This window comes from Mus caroli, unplaced genomic scaffold, assembly GCF_978045245.1.
Source record: "Mus caroli unplaced genomic scaffold, Mus_caroli_1 scaffold_7, whole genome shotgun sequence".
Taxonomy (NCBI): Eukaryota; Metazoa; Chordata; class Mammalia; order Rodentia; family Muridae; genus Mus; species Mus caroli.
In genome coordinates, this window is record NW_028227262.1 from 114,926,744 (window position 1) to 114,948,910 (window position 22,167).

At 44.3% G+C, this 22,167-nt stretch overlaps 1 protein-coding gene and 1 long non-coding RNA gene across 4 annotated transcripts in view; one reads left to right on the forward strand and one right to left on the reverse strand.

Moving 5' to 3' along the window:
* Positions 1 to 22,167, reverse strand: part of Cald1 (caldesmon 1) — a 183,933-nt gene that overhangs the window by 118,703 nt on the left and 43,063 nt on the right. The window lies entirely within an intron of this gene.
* On the forward strand, positions 4,168 to 7,276 carry LOC115031298 (uncharacterized). The gene is made up of 3 exons (XR_003836910.2): positions 4,168 to 4,499; positions 6,090 to 6,163; positions 7,098 to 7,276. It is a non-coding gene; the product is annotated as an uncharacterized LOC115031298 (long non-coding RNA).

Genomic DNA, 22,167 nt, shown 5'->3' on the forward strand with positions numbered 1-22,167 from the left:
GCCCAATGTTATATGATTGGAGACAGCAGAAAAACTTGACTAAAATATAAGATCTCTCCTAAGGCATCAGAAAGCTGCTGCAATAGCTGGAAGCTCAGGGGTCACCATCCCAGAGAGAAGGAAAGCAGTAGAGCCCCCCTTACCCCCAAATCCAGTGCTTTCTACCAAGACAGCCACTGTCCTCAAACAAGATGGCACAAGAGGACTGCAAAACCCCACAAGGCAAGGCAGCACATGCTTGTAATCTTAGCACTGGGGAGCTGAGGCCAGCCTGAGCTACAGTATTGAGCTCAAGGTCACCCTGGTCTATGTTGCGAGTGCTTGTCTCATAACAAAATAGAACACAAAGGAAACACAAAGAGCACACTTCTCTTGTGTTGTGCCACAGAGGTGCACAGCAAACGCTTAGAGTTTACAAGGAGAGTTTGATCTTGGGGCTCTTGTAGATCTTATTTGTGGTAGTTATTAGCTACTACAAAAAGTTCAGAACTCAACTAAAAAGGATCCATTTTGCTGTATGTCTATTATACTTTGAGAGAACAAATGAACAACAACAACAACAAAAGGGATGGGAAGGAAAGGAGGAGAAAGAAGAGGGGGAGGAGGAAGGGGAGGAGGAAGAGGAGGAGGAGGAGGGGAAAGGAAAGGAGGAGGGAGGAGAGGAAAGGGAATGAGAGAAGGAGGGAGAGAAGGAAGAAGAAGGAGGGTGACCATCACCACTTCTTGGGGATGCTATCTTTCTTCCAGTCTGTGATTTTTGTTTTGACTCTTGGTCTGAAACAGGTGGATGTAGAAGTATTCATTTATTTATATCTGGGCCCTCAGTTCTATTCCACTGGGTAACATGTCTTTTTAAATGTCAGTGCCATGCTGGTTTAGTACTATAGCTCTAGAGTGTAACTTGAACTAAGTCCTAATGATTTGTTGCTATGCCCATAGATTAGCGTACTGCTGAACTCTCAGCAGAGCAGCTAATCGTAAAAGGTGTTAGCCCAGACTCTGACCACTGGTCAGCATGCAGAGAATGAGGACCTTCTCAGTGCTTGGCTCTAACTGGGGCATCCATATCACACCTCCTCCTTCTAAAGCTTGGGGATTGTTGTGGGAAGAGGAGGATGGAAAGATGTAAGAGCCAGAAGCTGTGGGGTTATAAGGAAACTGTATTACAGGATACAGCAGGACAGTTACATACACAAACTCAGTAGCTGTGCACAAGACCTGTACATAAGATCAAGCCAGGCAACATCCCAGCATGGAGCAGTGAAGGCGATCAACACCTACCTCTAGCCTAGGAGCTACTAGCAATTGCTGGCTGCTGAGAGAGGGAGTTTTTCCCTTAGAACAGTGGTTCTCAATCTTCCCTTTAATACAGTTTTGTCATGCTGTGGTGACCCTGCACCATAACATTATTTGCATTGCTACTTCATAACTGTAATTTTGCTACTGTGTGTGTTTGTCAGACAACAGTAACCAGAATCTTCAGAGCATCGCCTTTCACTGTAGTCACAGAGAAAGTCACCTTAGTGTCAATCAACCTCGAAGCAGAGAAACTGTGTCAGGCAAAGAATGAAACAATATGGCACCGAGAACGGAGGAAATCCATCTGAGAGACATGAGGTTAGACAAGACACCCAAAATTATCATAGTCCGTCAATATAAACTTAGATGTACATCTGGCATCAGAGATCAGAATAAGGTAGCAATGATGGCAGTAAGTCCTGGAGGGAGCTTCCGAGTGCCTTTGTTCCTATAGATGCTGACCTCACAGGCATGTCTACTATGTGAAAATTCTTCACGTGGTTAAGGTGATCATACAGTTAAGGGCTGTATGATTTTCTGCGCGTTATATATCATTTCAAGGTTCTTTGTATTGCACATGCCTAGGCCTAAAGGAAACCCCAATCTGCAAGGAGGAAAAATGGAGGGAGTTTGTGAGCTCTAGAATAGATCAAGTCACAAAGGTCCCGTGCCCTCAGCCACCTATTTTTATCAGCAGGAAAATAACAAGGTAAAAAAGAAGGATAAACAATGAGAGAAAGTTCAAGGCAACATGAATCAATATGCCACAGAAAGAGGCTGGGATCAATTTGGTCCGTTATTTCTAAATTAAAAGTCAACCCTGGATTATTTACCAGTGACTTGGTGACCTTTCCATATTTGTTTTGGCTTGTCATACCTTAGAAGGGAAATACTGAATATCTTTGCAACTGGACCCTACCAAGACAGGTCAAATTCAAGGACTACTTCTTATCTAGGATGCTCTGAAACTTCCCAGGCTCTACAGTCATTGCTCACTGTCTACCATGTGTCCTCCTCACAATCACCAACACCTCTCCAAACCAGTCTCCAGCAGCCTGCATGCATGACAAGACCGTAAGCAAGAGATGCCCTTTGCTTTAAAATTGTAGATGCCCTTTTTCTTTTTGGCTTTTATATTTATTTTATAAAGTTCACCTGTTGTAGAGTTGTATTTCATCATAGTTTTACAATTTACAATTACAATGACAATCTTTTAGTGTGAGTGTGTTTGTCTGCATGAACTTGGGTGCCCTGCTTGCCTGCAGGAGACTGCAGAGTGCAGAAGGGTGTGTTGGATCCTCTGGGACTGGTTGTGATGGGTACTGGGAAGTGAGCTGAGTATCTCAGCAAGAGCGACCAAGTGCTCTTAGCCATTGGGCCACCTCTCCCACCCCTTAGCACGGGTCTTTACTTCATGCATGAGAATCTCTTCTTGTTGTTATTTTAGTGGAACATATTTTTAATGCCACTATGGAATTACGAACATGAGAATATTTGTGAGAATATTTGTATAAATGAGTAGCAAAGATAGATTTGCTAGACAGCAGACGAAGCTTCAACGTGCTCAGCTGGCTGGGCATAGGTAATGCATCATGGAACTGTGGAAGAATGTGGGGATATATAGACTGCACCTAACAGAGCTGTGCTTTGAAGGAAATTCATTTTGCATACCAATTACCTTAATATCAAATTATTACTAAGAATTGTAACAATCACCTTGAAGAATGCCTCCTCTCCTCAGCTTTTGGAACATTTTGTTAATCCCTCAATGGCACTAACCTCTCTCTCTCTCTCTCTCTCTCTCTCTCTCTCTCTCTCTCTCTCTCTCTCCTTCTCCTCCAACTCCTCCTTCCCTTCCCATCTTCCCTCCTCAGTGTTTTATACATATATATGATATATGTAATATATAATACATTTTAATTTTATATAATAAACATATAATACATTATATATAAAAATATAATGATCTTATATAATATATAAAATTATATATATAAAATATTTTAATTCACTTTACATCCTGCTCACTGCCCCTCCTCCCAGTCACCCCTTTCCCACAACCCACAATACTCCCCAGCTTCTCCTCTGAGAGGGTGGAGGCCCCTCTGACTATTCCCCCACCCTGGCACATCAAGTCTCTGTGGGGCTGGGTGCATCCTCTCCCCTTGAGGCCAGACAAGGCAGCCCAGCTAGAAGAACATATCCCACAGACAGGCAACAGCTTTTGGGATAGCCTCTCACTCCAGTTGTTCTAGTACCAGCTCATTGATGGCAAGTATTTCATCACTTCACCCAAGCCTGCTGGGTACCTGAGCGAGTGAACAGATAACAGGGAAGGAAAGAGGAAACTAGGATGAGTTTAGCACACTATGAGCCCCCCTGTGAGTATCGGCTTCTTTCTTCACCCTTCATTGCTCTTCTGCATCTGGAAAGCAGAGAAACCCTCCCCTACCCCACCCAGCATCTATTTCTATGTGATCATGTGACCATAGCAAGCTGCAGAAGCTAAGGAAACTTTACAGAGTTCTTAAAATTTCAAGGAAGGCAAAGTGTATAGTTTAAATCTGGGATTTCAGAGGAGCCTATTTGTAAAGTATGAAGACAGGGGAAATCTTTCCTTTTTGGAATAAAATAAGAACACATAAAATGCAGAGAAAAGGCTTTGATGTTTTAAATGAGGCTCTTAGCTGCACTGCTCTCTATTTTTCCATGGCCTGGGAATAATTCATGCCGCTCTTGCTTCAGCCAAGTTCTTTCCATTTTTAACAGAAGAACGGGGTAGATTTTTCTAGGCAAGATGGTTTCTGATTGGAGAAGCAGTAAGAACACATCCAGAGCAGGGCGAACGGAGGTCAGATGTTTATTTTTAAAGCACTGTGAAGAGTTCTCTACTTGCTGGAAGCACCAGGGAGGAAAGAGTCATTTATGTAATGATGAAAGTTCTAGATTTCTCATGGGAAAGTGGTTGATGTCTTTGATAACTTTCTCGTGGATGCGGACGTTGTAAGACGCAGACTTCTGAGGAAAACAACATCCTTCAATTCAGAGATCACTGTTTACCTGAGGCTGGCGTTTAGCATGGCCATTGAACATCCTGAGGGGTGGAAGCCTGGCCTGGACAAGCCTCAGGCTGTTGAGACAGTCTGATGGGATGTCCCTACCATCTAATCACTTCACCATCCCTTCGCCATCCTTTCTTGGTGAGTGCCGGAGCTTCATGTGTTGTGTGTGATGTTAACTGCTTGGGTTCCAAGGTGCTAAGAAGTAATGGGCTTCATTTTTAAATATATTACTGTGTATGTATGTGTGTGTGCATGGTGTGTGTTGGCGAGGGGAGGGCACACACATGCCACAGTGCACATGTGGAGGTCATGTGTTCACCTTCCACTTAACAAATTTTTATTTACTCTTCAGGAATTTCACATATGTACTTAGTGTGCTTTGATCTTATCCACTCCCCATACCGCTCCAGTCCCTCCAATCACTCCCAGCTGCATGTCTTCTTCCCTTTGTAACCTACTAAGTCCAAAATTCATGCTAGCCAAATATTTACGTGGGCCCCAGCTCAAACTCGGGTTGTCAGGATTTCAATGGCAAACCTGTCACTCACTGACTCATCCCTCTGGCTCGTAATCTTCTGGTTTTTTTTTTTTTTTTTTTTTTGGTTTTTTGAGACAGGGTTTCTCTGTACAGCCCTGGCTGTCCTGGCACTCACTTTGTAGACCAGGCTGGCCTCGAACTCAGAAATCAGCCTGCCTCTGCCTCCTGAGTGCTGGGATTAAAGGCGTGTGCCACCACACCCGGCTCTTTTTTTTTAAGGTTGATTTTTATTTTAAAAAGTTTTTATACAATATATTTTGATTATATTTTTCATCTCCCTAAATGCCTTCCCTAAATGTCTTCAAACCTCCTTACACTCTCATCCTCAGGTTCTGTCTCTCTCTCTCTCTCTCTCTCTCTGTGTGTCTCAAAAACAAAAACAAAACAGCAACAACAAAAACCTAATATAAGCCCCCCCAAAAAACAAACCCCAAACAAAACAATGGAGTTTGTTTGTTAGCCATCTAGTCCTGGGTGTGGCCGGCATTAATGGGGTTGATATGCTCAAAGACTCCATTGGAGAAAACTGATTTTTCTTTTTTCTAGTCCATATCAGTTACAAATAGCTTCTTGGTTAGAGGTGGGGCTTTGTGTCTACTTCCTCTTCTCCATGCTAGGGCTTTGTCTGGTTTGGTCTTGTATGTTGTCTGCCCTTAATTTTTATATATATTAAAAGGACTGTAGAGATGGCTCAGCAGGTAAGAAAGCTTAATGATTTTCCAGAGGACTTGAGTGTCCAGCACCCAAATGGATGGCTCACAACCACCTGTCACTCTTGCTTCAGGGAATCCAGTGTCCTCTTCTGGACTGCATGGGTACCTGCACTATCACATATGTATGTATGTGCATATATATGTATATATACAATTTTTATGTGTATGTGTGGTCCATGTACACGCACACACACACATACACACACACACACCATATGCATGTAGCACCCACACAGGCCAGAAGAGAGTGTTGGATTCCTTGGAACTGGGGTTACAGATAGTTAGGAGGCATCATGTAGGTGCTGGGAACCAAACCTGGGCCCATCACAAGAGCAGCAAATACTCTTAGCCACGGAACCATTTCTCTAACCCACAAAACAAAGTCTTAATTCTTTTTCTAGTAATAGTTTTGACTTACGGGTTACATTTTCAATGCCTGGGGACAGAGCTATATGTCATGATTTCTTTTATTTCCAGTTGCTTAAAGTAAGCCGAAAGCCAAGGCGAGGAACAGCCAGAACAGAATAATCTTGTTCCACTCCAACAAGATGGTAGGTGCTTCCCAACTTTGCCATGCACCACAGAGCCTTAGGCTAAGGTGTCCAGTGAGTCCATTTTTTTAAATTAGGTATTTTCCTCATTTACATTTCCAATGCTATCCTAAAAGTCCCCCATACCCTCCCCCTACTCCCCTACCCATCCACTCCCCCTTTTTGGCCCTGGGGTTCCCCTGTACTGGGGCATATAAAGTTTGCAAGTCCAATGGGCCTCTCTTTCCAGTGATGGCCGACTAGGCCATCTTTTGATACATATGCAGCTAGAGTCAAGAGCTCCGGGGTACTGGTTAGTTCATCATGTTGTTCCACCTATAGGGTTGCAGATTCCTTTAGCTCCTTGGGAACTTTCTCTAGCTCCTCCATTGGGGGCCCTGTGATACATCCAACAGCTGACTGTGAGCATCTACTTCTGTGTTTGCTAGGCCCGGGCGTCACAACACATGGACATAAACCATCTGGTCTGTGAGACTCAAGGTTTAGGTCAGAAGCTAGTACCACATTGTCCTAGAACACCAGCTGAAGTCAGCCGTGTGGAGCCCTGGGAAAGTTTGAGCATGTCACTGTCCTTAGCCGAAAGAACGACAGCCCTGTGCTGTTTGCTTTTACCGTTGAAGAGTACTGTAAATCAGGGCAAGAAATCAAGGCAGGAATGTGGAGGTAAGATTCGATGTAGATGCCAAGGAGCAGCCCTGGGTGGAGGGCACAATCCCATAGATGAGACACACGCCCTTTGTACTAGAAAACTAGTTATGGACACACTTACTGCTCATTCACTGTCACCCAGATCTGCATTTGCCCTCATATAGGAAGCTGTAGACATCAGCGACCACAGAAAAATAACAAGGCACAGGGGGCCATTTTGTACACAGGGCCCTGGGAACAGCCAGTGGAATTCCTCTGACCGGTCTCCTTTTGACTTTTCCCATAGACCTTGTTCCTGCTCTGAAATGTCTGGAATGCTTGGTGGGAATGAAGCAGCTGGTCATTAGGCAATAATGCCTCTATCACATAAGAGAGGAACCCTTTGTGGACCGATTTCCATGCAACACTTGGGGGCATCTCAGCGGAGTTAAGAATGTAAGAGCGGCGCAACTACAATAAACAGAGCTTCAGAATTCTCTATGTCTTAGTTATGCTTTCTTTTTCTGTGATAAAACACCATGAGCAAAATCAAGTTGGGGAGGAAAAGGTTTATTTCATCTTGCAGTTTGTAGTCCATCATCCAGGGAAATCGGGGCAAGAAACCAAGGCAGGAATGTGGAGGTAAGATTCGATGTAGATGCCAAGGAGCAGCCCTGGTTACTGGCTTGCCCCTCGTGGCTTATGTGGCCTGCCTTCTTACAGCACCCAGGACCACTGGCCAAGGAGTGGTACTTCCCACAGTGAGCTTATGTCCTCCTTCCACACATGTCACCAATCAAGAAAACGCACCACAGGCCAATCGGGTGGGCTCATTTCTCAGCTGAGGCTCCTTCTTCCCTCATGGTTCTCCCTTGTGTCAAGCTGACATAAAACTAGCCAGCACACCCTCTCTGGAGTGATTTTAATGGCAACCCCAGAGGTCAGCAAGACAAATATTACTGGAAATATTTTATGATGGGGTCTAGGAAGGTCGACAGAGACTAAATGATTTCCCCCAAGTCTTCTCAGCTGGCAGTGGGAAGAACTGCATTCTAAATCCTAAATCTCTCTCTGTCTGTCTCTGTATCTGTATCTGTCTCTCTCTCTCTCTCTGGGTGGCAATGATGGGGGTATACATGTATAGAGGCCAGAGATTGATATTAGTGTTTTTCTCAGTCCCCCTGCACCTTGTTTTAAGTGGGGGTCTACCACCTAACTGGCAGGTTGATAATTTGGATGTCCTGACTGGCCAGTAAGCTTTAAGATTTTGCTTGTCTCAGATCCCCCAGCTTGATTTTTTTTTCATGGATACTGGAGACCCAAACTCAAGTTCTCTCACGGTTATATGACAAACTCTTTACTAACTGAGCCAGCTCTCCAGCCCCCAAATCTGTTCTATTTATAGAATGTCATTCTGTATGACTACCCATCAACCAAGTTAATTTAGCAAAAGTTGGCTGTCTGATGTTTGGGGACAAATCACAACCTCTGATTTTAGAGACTGGGTCAGTTCCCTTCTTGATTGCCTTGAGATGTTTTCAAACTAAGAGTTCAATGCTCTTTGATTTCTGCAGTTTGCTTTGCCCTTTTGGAAACCACACAGAGGAGAGCGAAACAAGCAGTAAGCCCTCTAGGCACCTGCCCCAGCCTCTAGGCACTTGAACACCAAAGCAGGCCTCCAGTGAGGTAATTTCCATGTGAAATTCCCCGCATAAGTCACTTGTGACACCATCATCAAAAGGGCTAGGTTTCATGTGATCCCATTTAAAAAGTAGCTGGAAGGATTCAAAGTCATCCTATAAACTCGACTCATTCTGCCGCATCGTGTTTCCTGGATGGAAGAAAAACACCTGGCTCTGCCCGTGTGCTCCTCTAAGTCTGTTTTAGACACAGGGATTAGTCCTCGCATAGGAACAAATAATCTAAGAACGATCTTTCACTATTTCTACCTTATGAGGCAGAGTCAAGTCTTACCTGGGACTGGACTTCTAGCCACCAGCTGGAGCTTGCTAAGGACAGCAGGGGTGGAGAGAGACGAGCTCCCTGCTCTCACACTGACAACATTGACTTTCATGGGGCAAATAAGCAGTAGGCTACTTCAGTTACATTCATTTCTGTATCCCCAGAGCCAGCGATGACGCTGAGAACATGTTGACTGCTCAGTGTGCATCAAATGAAGTGTCCAGATGCTTGTCCTTGTCCACGTTCAGATCCAAATGAAATCATCACTATCCAATGTCCTTCCTTCAACCAGAAGAGAGCTGATCTCAAGGGTCCAGGCAGGCCTCACTGAAGCCCAGTGTTAATCTTTTTATTGGAAATTCCATGAACTAATTGATAAAATGTAAACAGTATGTAAGCTTTAATCTCTCATTGTCCCAACTTAAAGCCAGAAAGCTATCTTTCTTAAAATATAAGTGGTCAGCTGGGTGGTAGCAACACACACGCCTTTAATCTCAGCTCTCAGGAGGCAGAGACAAGCAGATCTCTGTGAGTTTGAGGCTAACCTGGTCTACAGAGTGAGCTCTAGAATAGCCAGGGTTACACAGAGAAACCTTGTCTGGGAAAAACAAAATAATAACAATTGATCTTAATTATTATTGATTGCTGGAGAAGTGGCTCAGCAGTTAAGAAAGTGTTCTACTTTTGCAGATGAACCCAAGTTCCATTTCTAGCACCTAGATGAGGTGACTCATAACTGCCTGTAATTTGTACTTTAAGAAATCCAATTCCCTCCTCTGGCTTCTGTGAGCATTGTACCTTCCATGCACAGACACACAGACACACAGACACACAGACACACATGTTAAAAAATAAAATCTAAATATCTCTGTTTCTGCATCTCTCTGTCTCTGTGTCTCTGTCTCTCTCTGTGTCTCTCTGTCTCTGTCTGTCTCTGTCTCTGTCTCTGTCTCTGTCTCTCTCTCTCTCTGTGTATTGTATATGTGAATGTGAGCACGCCTGTCCTATGGCACAGGTCAGAGGAGAAGTCAGCATACAGCCTTTAGTGGGCAGTTTTCTCCTTCCATCAGGGTTCCAGGGATTGAATTCAGGCCATCAGACTTGCATGGCAAGCTGAAAGCAATTTTACCTATTGATTTATCTTCTGGCCCCAAATATATTTTTAATCAAGTGAAAGAAGTCATGCAGACATCGATGAGGAAGTGAAACCCACGTCTACATTAATCTCATGGTATCTCTATAGAATAGTGTTTTTGAAGCACAATGGTTTCCTTATTTCTATGCCAACAAAACACCAACAGACACCTCATTAGGCTCAATATTTAGACATGAGTTTGTAAGGAGCCGTCCTCACATTCGCCATTATAAGATGGCACTGACACCTGTGTTCTAAGTAGTAAACAAACCATCTGCACATGCGCTGGGGTAGTTTCCCACCCCATGTGCTCTGCCTTTCCCGTGATGACAACTCTGGCTGATGGGCTGCAGCCAATCAGGGAGTGACACTCCGAGGCGGAGGACAGTCCTCCATAAAAGGGAGGGGGCTCCGCCATCTGTGGCTCTCTCTCTGGCTCCTTTCTCCACTGGCTCCTGATGGGGTAAGCAATAAAGTTTGTACTGCAAAGGATTCCGGTTGCCCTGAGCGTGTTCTTACCAGGGGGACACACAAAAGCGGCGGGCAACAAATGGTGCCGGAACCCGCGAACTACTGCATCACGGGGAAGGAGCGGTTAATGAAGTGTTCCCACAAAACAGACTGTTGAGAAGGATCCGGCATGGGTTCAGAACTCTTCAGCTGGGGAACGGAGCAGAACCAGAACTGCTGGGATGGGACGCGTGTTACAGCTTTACAAGGTATGTCTAGTCTTGAACTTTCTCTAGTGTTAAAAGCCCTTTTATTTCTTTTCACATGTCAACAAGTGGTTAAGGCAGGGTGGAGAATTCTGGACGAAATTCAAGACAGTCTATCAGAAGTAAAGTGGGGAGAGATTAGAAGGAAAGAGGAGAGAAAACAAAGGAAAAAAGAAAAGTTAATGTCAGGGAAAAATACCTGGGGAGAGATTGGAAGGAAAGAGGAGAAAAGAGATGAGTTTAAGGAGCCAGTTCTTAATAGCTGTGAATCAGATGAAGAAATTAGCCCTTCTGAGGAAACAGACTTGGAGGAGGAAGCAGCTTGTTATGAGAGAGAAATGCGAGCTTATAGGTCAAGAAAAAAGCCAAAAGCGACTGGCAAAGGCCAGCTTGCTGCTTGGCCTCAGGGCAGTCAGCTTCAGGGTCTTAGTGCACCTCCGCCCTATGCGGAGCCCCCGCCCTGCGTAGTGCGTCAGCCCTGCGCAGAGAGGCAGTGCGCAGACTCGTTCATTCCAAGAGAGGAACAAAGGAAGATGCAACAGGCATTTCCGGTCTTTGAAGGAGCCGAGGGTGGGCGTGTTCACGCTCCCGTAGACTATACACAGATTAAAGAGCTTGCCGAATCGGTCCGTAAATATGGAGCCAATGCTAATTTTACCTTGGTGCAGTTAGACAGGCTTGCTGGCATGGCACTAACTCCTGCCGACTGGCAAATGATTGCAAAAGCCGCTCTCCCCAGTATGGGCAAATATATGGAATGGAGAGCACTATGGCAAGAGGCTGCACAAACTCAGGCCCGAGCAAATGCTGCCGCTTTGACTCCAGAGCAGAGAGATTGGACCTTTGACCTGTTAACGGGTCAGGGAGCTTATACCGCTGATCAAACAAATTATCACTGGGGAGCTTATGCCCAAATTTCCTCCGCGGCTATTAAGGCCTGGAAGGCGCTCTCCCGAACAGGTGAAGCCACTGGACAATTAACCAAGATCATCCAGGGACCCCAGGAGTCCTTCTCAGACTTTGTGGCCAGAATGACAGAGGCAGCAGAGCGTATTTTTGGAGATTCAGAGCAAGCCGCACCTCTGATAGAACAGCTCATTTATGAGCAAGCCACACAGGAGTGTCGAACGGCCATAGCCCCAAGAAAGAATAAAGGCTTACAGGATTGGCTCAGGGTTTGTCGAGAGCTCGGGGGACCTCTCACCAATGCAGGCTTAGCGGCTGCCATCCTCCAATCCCAAAAACGCTTCATAGGCAGAAATGATTGGAGGACATGTTTTAACTGTGGGAGGCCTGGGCATTTTAAGAAAGATTGTAGAGCTCCAGACAAAAAGGGGGGGACCCTCACTCTTTGCTCTAAGTGTGGCAAGGGCTATCATAGAGCCGACCAGTGTCGCTCTGTGAGGGATATAAAGGGCAGATTCCTTCCCCCACCTGATAATCAATCAGCTGATGTGTCAAAAAAACGGGCTATCGGGCCCTCGGTCCCAGGGCCCTCAAAGATATGGGAACCGGTTTGTCAGGACCCAGGAAGCAGTCAGAGAGGCGACCCAAGAAGACCCACAAGGGTGGACCTGCGCGCCACCTCCGATTTCCTACTAATGCCTCAAATGAGTATTCAGCCGGTGCCGGTGGAGCCTATACCATCTTTGCCCCCTGGAACCATGGGCCTTATTCTCGGCCGGGGTTCACTCACCTTGCAGGGCTTAGTAGTCCACCCTGGAGTTATGGATTGTCAACATTCCCCTGAAATACAGGTCCTGTGTTCAAGCCCTAAGGGCGTTTTTTCTATTAGTAAAGGAGATAGGATAGCTCAGCTGCTACTCCTCCCTGATAATACCAGGGAGAAATCTGCAGGACCTGAGACAAAGAAAATGGGCTCCTCTGAAAATGATTCTGCCTATTTGGCTGTATCTTTGAATGATAGACCTAAGCCCCGCCTTAAGATCAGCGGAAAAGAGTTTGAAGGCATCCTTGATACCGGAGCAGATAAAAGTATAATCTCTACACATTGGTGGCCCAAAGCATGGCCCACCACAGAGTCATCTCATTCATTACAGGGCCTAGGATATCAATCATGTCCCACTATAAGCTCTGTTGCCTTGACATGGGAATCTTCCGAGGGGCAGCGAGGGAAATTCATACCTTATGTGCTCCCACTCCCGGTTAACCTCTGGGGGAGGGATATTATGCAGCATTTGGGCCTTGTTTTGTCCAATGAGAATGCCCCGTCGGGAGGGTGTTCGGTTAAAGTAAGAAATATCATGGCAAAGATGGGTTATAAAGAGGGAAAAGGGTTAGGAAATGAACAATTAAAACTGGGCCATATTGAACCATCTACCTCACCTTGGAATACTCCAATTTTTGTAATTAAGAAAAAGTCAGGAAAGTGGAGACTGCTCCATGACCTCAGAGCCATTAATGAGCAAATGAACTTATTTGGCCCCGTACAGAGAGGTCTCCCTGTACTTTCCGCCTTACCACGTGGCTGGAATTTAATTATTATAGATATTAAAGATTGTTTCTTTTCTATACCTTTGTGTCCAAGGGATAGGCCCAGATTTGCCTTTACCATCCCCTCTATTAATCACATGGAACCTGATAAGAGGTATCAATGGAAGGTCTTACCACAGGGAATGTCCAATAGTCCTACAATGTGCCAACTTTATGTGCAGGAAGCTCTTTTGCCAGTGAGGGAACAATTCCCCTCTTTAATTTTGCTTCTTTACATGGATGACATCCTTCTATGCCATAAAAACCTTACCATACTACAAAAGGCATATCCTTTTCTACTTAAGACTTTAAGTCAGTGGGGTTTACAGATAGCCACAGAAAAGGTCCAAATTTCTGATACAGGACAATTTTTGGGCTCTGTGGTGTCCCCAAATAAAATTGTGCCCCAAAAGGTAGAGATAAGAAGAGATCACCTCCATACCTTAAATGATTTTCAGAAGCTGTTAGGGGATATTAACTGGCTCAGACCTTTTTTGAAGATTCCTTCCGCTGAGTTAAGGCCTTTGTTTGATATTTTAGAAGGAGATTCTCATATCTCCTCCCCTAGGGCTCTTACTCTAGCTGCTAGCCAGGCCTTACAAAAGGTGGAAGATGCCTTACAGAATGCACAATTACAACGTATTGAAGATTCGCAGCCTTTTAGTTTATGTGTCTTTAAGACAGCACAATTGCCAACCGCAGTTTTGTGGCAGAATGGGCCATTGTTGTGGATCCATCCAAATGTATCTCCAGCTAAAATAATAAATTGGTATCCTGATGCAATTGCACAGCTCGCCCTTAAAGGCCTAAAAGCAGCGATCACCCATTTTGGACAAAATCCCTATCTTTTAATTGTACCTTATACCGCTGCACAGGTTCAGACCTTGGCAGCCACATCTAATGATTGGGCAGTTTTAGTTACCTCCTTTTCAGGACAAATAGATAACCATTATCCAAAACATCCAATTTTACAGTTCGCCCAAAATCAATCTGTTGTGTTTCCACAAATAACAGTAAGAAACCCACTTAAAAATGGGGTTGTGGTATATACTGATGGATCAAAAACTGGCATAGGTGCCTATGTGGCTAATGGTGAAGTAGTATCCAAACAATATAATGAAAATTCACCTCAAGTGGTAGAATGTTTAGTGGTTTTAGAAGTTTTAAAAACCTTTTTAGAACCCCTCAATTTTTTAGAAGTGGCTGGAGTGATTAAGCCTTCCAGTAAAGTTGCCAATATTTTTCAGCAGATACAATTAGTTTTGTTATCTAGAAGATTTCCTGTTTATATTACTCATGTTAGAGCCCATTCAGGCCTACCTGGCCCCATGGCTCTGGGGAATGATCTGGCAGATAAAGCCACTAAAGTGGTGGCTGCTGCCCTAACATCCCCGATAGAGGCTGCAAGAAATTTTCATAACAATTTTCATGTGACGGCTGAAACATTACGCCGCCGTTTCTCCTTGACGAGAAAAGAAGCCCGTGACATTGTTACTCAATGTCAAAGCTGCTATGAGTTCTTGCCAGTTCCTCAGGTGGGAATTAACCCACGCGGTATTCGACCTCTACAGGTCTGGCAAATGGATGTTACACATGTTTCTTCCTTTGGAAAACTTCAATATCTCCATGTGTCCATTGACACATACTCTGGCATCATGTTTGCCTCTCCTTTAACCGGAGAAAAGGCCTCACATGTGATTCAACATTGTCTTGAGGCATGGAGTGCTTGGGGAAAACCCAAACTCCTTAAGACTGATAATGGACCAGCTTATACATCTCAAAAATTCCAACAGTTCTGCCGTCAGATGGACGTGACCCACCTGACTGGACTTCCATCTAATAAAACAGAAAGAGGAGGCTCTACCCCGAGTACCAAGAGTGTCTGTGTCTACAGCACTTTTACACTCAATTTTTTAAATCTTGATTCTCATGGCCATACCGCGGCTGAACGACATTGTTCAGAGCCAGATAGGCCCAAAAAGATGGTTAAATGGAAAGATGTTTTAAATAACAAATGGAAAGGCCCGGATCCTATTTTGATAAGATCCAGGGGAGCTGTTTGTGTTTTTCCACAGAATGAAGACAACCCATACCAGAAAGACTCACCCGAAAAATCCAGACTGACCAAGGGAATACTGATGTCCCTCGTCTTGGTGATGTCCAGTGCGACAACAACAAAGGGAAAGCAGCGTTGGGAGATACAGAATTGGACGGCTAAATTTGAACAGACTCTTTGAAAATTAAGACTTGCCCCATGCACTTGGACCTGTCCCTGACCTAAGGACTATCTTTTCAACATTTTCCTTCTTTAAAGAATGGGTGGGGGTGGAATTATTTGGAGCTGTTCTTTGCTGTGGATTAGTGTTGCTTCTTTGATTGGTCTGTAAGCTTAAGGCCCAAATTAGGAGAGACATGGTGGTTATTTCCCAGGCGCTTGCAGCACTAGAACATGGTGCTTCCCCTGATATATGGTTATCTATGCTTAAGCAATAGGTCGCTGGCCACTCAGCTCTTGCACCCCACGAGGCTAGTCTCATTGCACGGGATAGAGTGAGTGTGCTTCAGCAGCCCGAGAGAGTTGCACGGCTAAGCACTGCAGTAGAAGGGCTCTGTGGCATTTATGAGCCTATTCTAGGGAGACATGTCATCTTTCAAGAAGGTTGAGTGTCCAAATGTCCTTCCCCCAGGAAAAACGACACGGGACCAGACCAGGACCCCTCCGGGTGATGAGCCTGGGAGGAGGTTTTGTGTACGGCTCCTTTACCTGCACACTGGGGATTTGACCTCTATCTCCACTCTCATTATTATGGGTGGCCTATTGCTCTTAAATAAAAGAAAAGGGGGAGATGTAAGGAGCCGTCCTCACATTCGCCATTATAAGATGGCACTGACACCTGTGTTCTAAGTAGTAAACAAACCATCTGCACATGCGCTGGGGTAGTTTCCCACCCCATGTGCTCTGCCTTTCCCGTGATGACAACTCTGGCTGATGGGCTGCAGCCAATCAGGGAGTGACACTCCGAGGCGGAGGACAGTCCTCCATAAAAGGGAGGGGGCTCCGCCATCTGTGGCTCTCTCTCTGGCTCCTTTCTCCACTGGCTCCTGATGGGGTAAGCAATAAAGTTTGTACTGCAAAGGATTCCGGTTGCCCTGAGCGTGTTCTTACCAGGGGGACACACAAAAGCGGCGGGCAACATGAGTTGATTAAATTAAGTGTAAAAGATCAAAGAATTAATAAAGAGCAGTTTGCAATGGACTCCATAGCAGCCAGCTGCCACAGCCTGAATAGAAATGGCACGTGAGGCTGAAGGCGCCTCACACCCACAAGGAAGACTTCTGAATGGTTTCTTTAGCGACAAGATCATGACTGTTATATATTTAAATTTAAACCATAATGTGATTGTGACAAATTACTGCCAAAAAAAGAGTATAAATAACTTAAGAAAATGAAGCTTGCATGCAAGTCCTATCCCAGGACCTTGAATAAGAGCTGTGGATGCCAGTGTGGAATGTGCTAGAAGAAGGTGGGAGGTAAAAGACGGAGGAAACATTGAGCTCTGTCAGAACTGAAGTCACGGAGGCTGCACAGGCACTTGGGTTATTCTGGAGCTTTTTTCTCTTCCCCTCTCTGGTTGTGTGCTTCCATGTCCAAACATGTCTCAAAAACAAACATACAGAGCTGGAAATCACATTTTTCCTCACTATGCTTTGGGCTCTTTGCTTCCAGAGAAGGGAAATTGGGGACTGTGAGGGCTTTGTTTATAACTTCCATGCCCAACTAATCACATCCAAAGGCAGCGCCACATCTCCAGGGAACGCACACAGCAGTCAGTAATTAATAATTCCAAGAGAGAGGGAGGAGAGGGAGGGGGGAGGGGGAGGGAGAGGGCCTAGGCTAGCCTTGGACTTTTGGACTATCTAAGTAGCTGGGGATAACCTTGAACTCAAGACCCTTCAATTCCACTGTCTGAGTGCTGGGGTTATAGGTGTTTACCATCACCCTAGGCTTCTATAGCCCTGGAGAAAGAACCCAAGGCCTCATGCATGATAGATAAGCACTCTACCAGTTGACCTATGTGCCCAGCCAATGATTAATTCTTGATGAAATAAATAACTGGGATCCTTTCAAGACTTCTTTTCTTTCCATTACACTACTGAAAAAAAAATTGCAATCATGCACTCTGAATGGTCATATCTCTCTCTCTCTGAATACTAGGAAGATATTCTATTATAGAAAAAATATAAATATGCATTCCATCATAGAAAACATCATAGAGAACTCACAATATGCAGACATGTGTGTAGGATGCAATTCTGTTTAAAATCAAATTTTATACGATCTATATTAAGCTCTTCAGCTATCATCATACATGTTTTTCCTGTGTTATTCCATTAGCATGTTTAACACTCATAGTTCATGACACCTTTCCTTTTCTGCTAGACACTGGGGAAAGCTAAAGCTTAGATTATTGTGGGTAATATTTTATGAATATCCTTATATATAAATCTTTATTACTAAACCTCCATTTCATTTTAGATGGTTAAGCATAGCAGCGTGTTCTGCCAGTGACTCTTGGAAGAGTCTAACTGATCATGTTTTCTTTCTGTAAATTCTTCATATTTCCAAAGAGCCCAATGCAGAAGGTTGGAACATTAATTGTGATGCCACCCAACCTTTGGTGTTGAGTTAAAGCAAAAATAGCAAAGACAAAATAGCAAAGACTGATGGTGTGGCCCATTCACTAGCAAGAATACACATGTTTCAAAGGGGTATGGGTGAGCATAGGGGTGATAAGTTGCCTTCAAAAGCTTGGCTTTTAGAAACCTTAATTTGTCTAACTTTGTTAGTTTATTCCAGAATGTATCTTTCATTGGCTATATATATATACATCTATTCCTTTATTCTTATTGTTGGCTGGCTTGTTCTCAGGATCTACGTATTAGTGCTTTTCCATAGAGATAGCATATTTACACACATTTATGCTGCAAAGTATGATAATTTGATACACACAGTATATAATTATATAATCAGGTACCAAGCTCTTCCAGTCCCTGAAACATCAATCATTTCCATGTGTTGGAGATTTTGCTTTCTCTCCTTACTTTGAAAAATAGCCAAGCTTACTGCTGACGAGTTATTATCTTGTGCTACAGAAATCCTAAACAGAAGGACCTTGTTCTTAAAACAGATAATTTTAAAATGTAGCAGATTAAGTGATTAAAACCAAGCACCCTGCTTGCAGCCACACAGAGGAGAGAGGCCAGGGAGTCAGCCTTGGTGGTGCAGTGGTCCATAGCATCACAGCGGAGCCTGAGGTGCTGTGAAAAGCTTCCTTAGAAAATGTCAACAGTGGTTTTAAACCAAAAGAGGGGGATCACGCTGTATATGCCTGCTTCTGATCTACAAGCCTCCACCACCGCCCTCTCTTCTCTCAGCAAGCAGAACATGATCTTACGTTCTTTTCATCTCAGTAAATGACATGGATATTCTTCAGACTGTGGATGTGGGAGCCTTTCCAGGTGCTTCCTTCCTCCTCAGCATCCTTTCCTGCCATGCCTCATACAGCAAATTACTGAAGCCACATGAGTCTGCTTTTAGGGTATCAGCTTGAAATGGTCTATTTATCTTCATCACTGTTGCTACCACTCTAATCCAAGCCATCAGCGTTTCATCTTAGCCATTCTAGGAGTCTTCCAACAGGTCTGTTCTAATTTTCTGACCAACAACTATGTTTAACACACACACACACACACTCACCCAGTCACATCAACTGCCCTGCTTAAAACTCTTCACTAGCATTACAGGGCATGCAGACTTCAGACATGAAGTTTCCCCGTGATCTATAAGGTTAGGTGTTACCTATCTCTCCCCACTTCTACTCCTCCTTGGGTTCTGTTCAGTTGTAAGCTAGCTGCACTATTTCCCTCAGTGTCTTACATGAATCCGACTCTTTCAGGCCTCACAGCTTGGGGCATGGTGTCCTTTAAGATGGAAACCATATTCTCAACACTACCTGGCAAGAATCACATGCATCTTATTTGCATCATTCTTAACCCGTAGATCCACAATGTCTATGAGTATGCTAATAACCTTTGAGTAGTATACAATACCCAGAAAGCACTACTATTTTGTGTTCAATTACTGTCACAAGACCAATGATAAGGGTTTAAGAGTCCTATACACTTATCACCAACATATAGTAAAACTAAATCTTGTTGCCTTAAAGACAGATTCTAAAGGTTCAATTTCTGTATCATTCTCTCTCACAGGGCTCAGGAAACAGAGGCCCAGAATGATGGCTGGGCTAATACCCCTCAAGGGTGCCCCAGTGATCTGTATCTAATAGTTAGGCCTTCCGTTCCAAAGCCTCCACCAACCTCTCAGTTATTCAAACACACAAGCCTGTACGGAACATTTCAAACCGTAAAAGTATGTATGAATTTAATACCTGTTGTCCTCGCCCCCCCCTCCCCCGTGAGAACAAGAGCTCTTAGGATGTGTCTGGATTACTTATTATTGGTTCTTCATCGTCCTAAAAATGTCTGTCATAGAGTAACATGGCATTAGTCATTTGACAAATGCACATGCATGGAATAAATGAATGGCCATTGTCAAATTATTTCAAAAGACTTTCTGATAAGAAGACAGTGGGGAGACGTCATGGGTCGATCACCTATTTGCAAACGAGACATTCATTAAGATCCTGGCACTTGCTAAGTAGTCAACACATGGTGTAGATGGATGAATATTTATTAGCTGTCAAAGCAGAATGTGGAAAGTCCGAAAGGCAGCTAGGGGGAAACCTGAAAGCTATTTTCTCTGCTGTTAAAACTTGTAGCTTAGATGGGACGGGATGGGAGGCATGTCAACAAGCTTTCATTAAAATTGTTGAACTCATGCATTATCTCCTTTGATTCTCAGAAGAACACAACAAGAGAGATGGTGTATCGTCCCCCTTTGACAGATAATGCAATTGGCGGCTGGGCCTAGGATTGCTCAGAATGTCTTGGAGATAGAACTCACAGACTGGTTTCCTAACCTTGGAGACTAGATCGATCTAGACAATCTTAAACTTAGTACATGCGATCTTGGTCTGACTTCCTCTCTTCTATCTGTACTAGGTCTGGCTGAGCCTCTAATATACTGTTCCATCCTTTCCATAACAATATATCCACATTTCTCCATGCCTTTCATTCTAAAAAAAAAATCAGACACCACTCTCAGCTGCTATGTCTAATTCTCTTCACATCAGAGCATTTTCATTTCCAGCCACATTTCAAAACCTGCTCTGAACCACATTTGTCTCCATTCCTTTTCAACCAGTTTAAAAAAAATCTGAAGTCCTCCTCCTCATACATCAGCCACAATGTTGGCTTTGGTCCATATAACCTAATATGGCTAAGAAAATGTTTGACTGGAACAGAGCAGGAATTGCCAAACTTAACAACTTTTGAGCAAGAAAAGTGCCACCCAGTCTTCTGTTTAGATGTGATGTGATTCTAGTTCACACGCAGCCCTTCTCCCTTTGCATGAGTGAAGGTGTAATGGCTCTTCGACACTGTAACACAAACCAGACACCTGCCCCCAGGGAAAGAGGGATAAATAAAAGCTTTCCAGAAAGCTCTCTGTGAGAGTCAAAGGAGCATGTTGCCCTTCTTGGGTTATAAAAACCAAGTGCCTGGAGGTTGCCCAGCTTGGTTAGGTGGGAGGGTCCTCTGACTTTATGCAAAAAACCAAATAGCTTTGAGCAGTAGAGCTGAAGAGTAGCTGCACAGCCATGCAGTACCTTGGTCCATCATGGCCTACACCATCACCTCCCACTGGCTCGTTAGAGTCTCTCCTTGACATCCTGATTCCTCATACCTCCATCCCTCTAGGGGATTTGAAACCTCAGTGTATTCTGAAATACCACCTCTCTCACCACAGATACAACTGAGCATCCCCAAGTTGGAAGATTCCCTCTGGGCTGCATTGGTCAAAGGCTTCCTTTCTCCATCTTGTTCCTGTCTTTCCTGAGTCTTCGTCTATGAAGACCATTGGCGTAGTCATCTGACAATTTAGGGCACTTTGAGGACGTTAGGGTCTCAGAGTTCCAAGTTTGAATCCTGGACCTGTCACTTGCTAGCTGAGAGTCTAAAAGAAAGATGGAAAGGACCTGCCTTGGATGGCGGTGGCGACAGTTGAGTGAGGGAACGGGCAACGTGATGCCTGGCAGGAAAAGACTCAGCCATGTCATCAAATGCTCATTTTCTGTGTCTACCCTCTGCCCAACTTCAAGGCGTTCTGCACGCTGATGCCATAGTAATTTTCAAAATGAAATATGCACAGTGAACACTTTGACCTTATGCTGGGTTGTGAGGATGGATGGCTCCAGCTACCCCACAAATCATCTTGGAAAGAAGTAAGGTAAAGAGCTGAAGTAACTAATTTTAAGCTCTGATCCAGTCTGGACTGGGTTGCTCCGTCCCTTGATCACTGCAAGCCATCCATCAAAATCTGTCAACAGCAGTGGCTTTGTAGGAATGAAGAAAAAGTATTTTTTTTCTGAGCTTAGGATAAAACTGAGAACTGTGAGGAAGGTGACAGGAATTTGGACTAGGAAGTGACTGGAAGCCACGAGACATCTCAGTACTTTCTCTTTCTTGGGGACTTAGAAACATTGAGGTGGTGGCCCAGCCACCATTTTTATTTGCATCTGAAATGAAAGAGCCATCCCAGGAGAGGTCGGGCATCTCGGTTGCTTATTTATGAATATCATCAGAGGAAAACATCTGCTACTTGGATGGTTCAGGCAACAGTTGCTATGTATGGAAAGAACGTGGGTCACCTCAATTTTAAGTCCTGATGCTTCTACTAACTAGCCACATAATCTTGGGCAAGGCACAAACTCTCAGCTTGCCTCAGTCTTTTCCAATGTTAAAGGCTGAAGAATGGATCCGGCAGTCTCAGCTAACTTCTGACTAGGTAGATCTCAGTACTTAGGAAAGCCCCCAAAAGAAAGGGTGAGGCTCAGAGAGCTAAAATCCAGGGCATGATCAGAGGAATGAGGCTGTTTCTGATGCGTGAAAGA